We start from the raw sequence: 4,684 nt of genomic DNA on the forward strand, positions 1-4,684 counted from the left end.
AACTTGTATGCTAGTCAAGGGAAGGGGTTTTGGTAGAAGAGTGCCAACAATAAATACTGACAAAAATGTGAAGAAAATGGCTACCCCTATGCCCTGCTGGTAGAAAGCCACTTGAGTTTGTGGGGAGTAAGTTCTGGGTAAAGAGACAGACAATGAAGTAGCCTAGAAAAAGCCCTGGTGCTGTAGCAGCTGGGCCTGCAGGAGGGAGTTCTGGCAAGAGAAATAAGACTTTTGTGAAATATAAACCAGATATAGGAGACAGTATCAGGCAGCACTGTGCTCCTGAGATTATTATTTAAAAGAATAGCTTGATGAGTTCTTTAGCTCAGGCTAAGCACTCAGAAGCCCACCAGAGCTTAAGGAGCTGCCTGAAGTCGTGGCTGTTCATGTCTGTCAGCCTCTGCTGCCTTGAGTTGAGCAGAGTGTCAGGGACCTGCATCTTGTATTTTCTCCAAAGCTGACTTTATTTCTTACTGTTTTTTAATTTTTTTAAATGTAGGAGTGAGTGCCCTGTCTGCATGTATACATGCCAGAAGAGGGCATCAGATCTCATTACAGGTTGTGAGCCACCATGTGGTTGCTGGAAATTGAACTCAGGACCTCTGGAAGAGCAGCTAGTATTCTTAACCCCTGAGTCATCTCATCAGCCAGTAACTGCTTTTTAAAATGAACAGGTTTCATTATAACGTTAATATATGTGTGGATCATAAACTCTGCTCAACTCAGGTTTCATTATAACGTTTACATACATGTAGGTCATAAACTCTGCTCAACTCAGGTTTCATTATAACGTTTACATACGTGTGGATCATAAACTCTGCTCACCCTTTCACCTTCAAATTAATCTGTCATTGGCCACTACCCAAGTGGTTCTCAACCTGTGGGTCTCAACCCTCTTGGAGGTTGTATATCAGATATTTGCATTACAATTCATAAGTAGCAAAATTAGTTATGCACTAGCAGTGAAGTAATTTATGGTTGGGGCCACCACAACATGAAGAACTATACTAAAGGGCTCTGGATTAGGGAGGTTGAGACCCACTGCTCTACCATCTCCTACAAGCCCTCTTCTGTCCCCAAGGTGGTCAATCCTTCAAGCCATATGTACACACAAAACAGAATGTACAATTTGAGGAGAAAAAAAGACCAGGAAATATAATATTGGAGTTGAGTCTTGGGCTCAAAGAGATGATAAGTTCAAAGAAGCACCAGATGAAAAGTGGAATAGAGAATGGTGTCCTCTGTGAAGACCACACCCAGCTAAACTTAGAACCAGTAAAAAGGCCTGAGGGACCTCCTAAAGCAAAGGAAAGCTTATTCAACAAAGGAACGTATCAAGGAATCAAAGCTTATACAAATGTAAGGAAGGTGGCAGCCTCCATCCCAAGCAGGAAGCAGGACTTGGCATCTTCAGTCAAGAAGACTGCAGGGGTGAGCAAAGGAGTTGTGGATTTGTCCTCCATGGTAAAGGAAAGCTGGTGAAGCCAGGCAATAGCCGGGGAGCTCCTGCATGGAGGACTGGGGAGGCTATCACATGAGACTGTGAAAATGAAGCCTGGATTGTGTTGGAAATCCCAAGATCTTGGAGATGCCAGAGCCAGGGGATACTGTTAATCCGACTGGGTGAGAATAAGACCACTACCACAGCTTTGAACCAAATTTGAAGGAAGCTTTAATTAAATGTTGGCTGATGACTCTGGTTAGGTCCATTCCAGGGTTCCCAGAAAATGGCCATGAGTTATACTGGCCAGGTGCTTATAAAGGCAACCTATAAGGTTATATACATCCCCCACTGGCTTCATCCAATAGGGGACAAGCATACATCCTGATGTACTTCCAGCCTAAGTGTGATCAAGTATATCCAGTGCAGTTGAGTCAACCAAACTTGTTAGGAGAGTGAAAATGTATGACTTATCTCAGATGGACAACAGCCCCCAGCATCTCTGTCTTTGGGCAAGGGACTTACAGGTTGGTGGCATTTTCGTTTTATGAATCTTTTAGGCACAGTAATTAAAACTTAAAACATAGCTTTGGATCTCACAATGCCTGCCAAGGAGAGCTGTAGCCCAAATGGAACCAGCTCAAGAGAGAGAAGTGTGTTGCAAGAATGAAAGGAACAGAACTCAAGAGCATCTTTTTTTTTTTTTTTTTTTTTTTTTTTTTTTTTTATGGTTTTTCGAGACAGGGTTTCTCTGTGTAGCCCTGGCTGTCCTGGAACTCACTCTGTAGACCAGGCTGGCCTCGAACTCAGAAATCTGCCTGCTTCTGCCTCCCAAGTGCTGGGATTAAAGGCGTGCAACTCAAGAGCATCTTGACATCGGATGTGGAGATGCCGAATTTGGAGTTTGTCCTGCTGGGTCTGTCTTGTGTTGGTCCAGTATTTCCTCACTATCTCCCCTTTCCTACCTTGTCACTGGGTGTGGGCTTTGAGGTTTGATAGACTATGGAGACTTTTGAAGTTAGACTGAATGCATTTTGCATTATGCTATGGCTACAAGCCTATGGGGACAATGAATGAATCCACCCCAGATCCAGTCTCAGTCTCCAACTTACAGATCAAGATGTAAGACCTAAGTTCTCAGTTTAAACGAGGCATAGTGATGCATACCTTTAGATCCATTGCAGGTTAGCAGAGACAAGTGGATCTCTAGGAGTTCAAGGTCATCTTGGTCTACATAAGAATTCCAAAACAGCCAGGGTAGAGACCCAAAAACCACAACTTGCCTTGGTCATAGTGTCTTCACAGCGATAGGATAGTAACTAAGACAGTGACCATGCAGAATTGGTGTGGGAGGGCATCCTGACAGGCAGTGCAGAGGTTCTAAGGTGTAACCGAGGCAGGAGCCTATCCCTGTGGCTGGTACTCGTTTTGCAAGCAAGGAAGCTGGGGTTGGACACATGGGCCCCAGCCTCATAAGACCTTCTCAACCCAGATAGTGTAGGCTTTTCTTCAAGCTGAGGCCACAGATGCTTTAGACAGACATGTCTAGAGTTGTTTTAAGATGGTGGCTGTGAATGGGGTATAATAAACTTGGTGGTGACTGTGTAAATGGGGAAATCAAAGTGTGTGGACAGTGAAGAGTAGTAGTCAGGAGTGATGCTGGGAAGTCGTTTAGGTCCTGCGTGAATGCTGGAACCATCCCAAGGCAGCTCCCCGGATGTGAGATGGAGTGCCTGGGGTCCTCCCAGTGGAGATATTCATCATGAGAGGCCACATGGGGAGGGCATCTGAATGCAACCTAACCCTCTGAGTCATTAAGAAATATGCAGCCATATCTGAACACTTAGGTTTAAGAAATGTCCTTGTCTCATTGAGTTGTTTTAAATGTATTACAAGAGAATATTTGACTTGTGCATTATATCCCATATACGCAATTGTAAAAATGTGTAAAAATGTCTTGGGCGAAAAGGCACCATAAATGGAGAAACTTAAGCCATCCTGCTATAGAGAAGTGACAGCTGAGAAGGTGTGGCCAGTCCCAGCCAGGGACTAACAGCTGAGCCAGGGCTGGTACCTCTGGTGTGGGAAACACTCACCCACAGCACAGGGCCAAACTGCTCACACTAAAAATCTCCAAAACTTGATGAAGCAGAGAAAAGCAGGCACTACTTTGAACATGATTTAGAAAGCATGTTTGGGGTGTGAGGCTCTTTCCTCCATGTTGAAACATTCCCTTGTAGTGAGAGAAGGGAGGTTCATGGTACCACTCACTTCCTGACTCACAAGGCCCTGCCACACATAAGCAGGACAATTGCTAGACTGCTGGAGCTGCCTGCCGGCGAGCAGGAGAAGCAGGGATACCCTGTAAGCTGTCGTCCATGCTTGGGTAGGCTTGAGGTAGCTGCCTTTGTCACTCATGCTCCCATAAGCTGATACTCACTGCTTCATCAAGAGGGACATTGTTTCTTTGGTCTAGCATTGGTGCCTAATCTGAATGGACTATTTCTATCTTTCCATGAAGCCACAGAGGAAAGGACTTTTGTTTGGGGTCAGAGCAACTAAAGTAAGAATTACCAATTGCACACTCTAGCTTCTTGTCCATCATCCCAGATGCTGACCTGGACAGTGAATGACAGGGACCCAAGGCACACTGCAAGCAACTCTTCTTCATTTCCCCAAGGTATGAGAAGACATTTTATATCTGGGAGCGTGATTGATTCTGTAGGGATGAATGAGTGGTCCCAACCCCTCAAGGTGGATCTAGAAGACATGAAGGCCTCTGCAGTCTTCCAGGGCAGGCAACAGGAGTCTGAACTTGCTGGTGACTGGGAATGGAAAGATCAAAGTGTATATAAGGAGGGACATTGGGGAGTCACTGTTCAGCCTGTGACTACAGCAACACAGCAGCAAAGTAGCTGCAAGACGTTCAGGATGCATCAGCTCAAGGCCTGTCCCTGAAGCCACCTGCCCCTTCTGTGTTGTCCTTGTTTACTTGGTGTACTCCTCACAGTGGGGCCAAGGCTAAGCAAAGTCACAGGAGGGCAAAAGAATACCTCTACCATCTTTGCTACTGCCACCCCTCCCACAGAATCCATAGGTGCTTATATACAGATCTGATCTCCAAACAGGCATTCTATTTCCTCTTGCCCTATGTACCCTGGCCTTCATGGGCACGGCCTCCTGAAAAGCTGAGGGAAATAACCAGGGGTGATGCTGATACTGAGTGTTTCCTGGGTGCTCAGA

Source organism: Arvicanthis niloticus, chromosome 2 (assembly GCF_011762505.2).
Source record: "Arvicanthis niloticus isolate mArvNil1 chromosome 2, mArvNil1.pat.X, whole genome shotgun sequence".
Taxonomy (NCBI): domain Eukaryota; kingdom Metazoa; phylum Chordata; class Mammalia; order Rodentia; family Muridae; genus Arvicanthis; species Arvicanthis niloticus.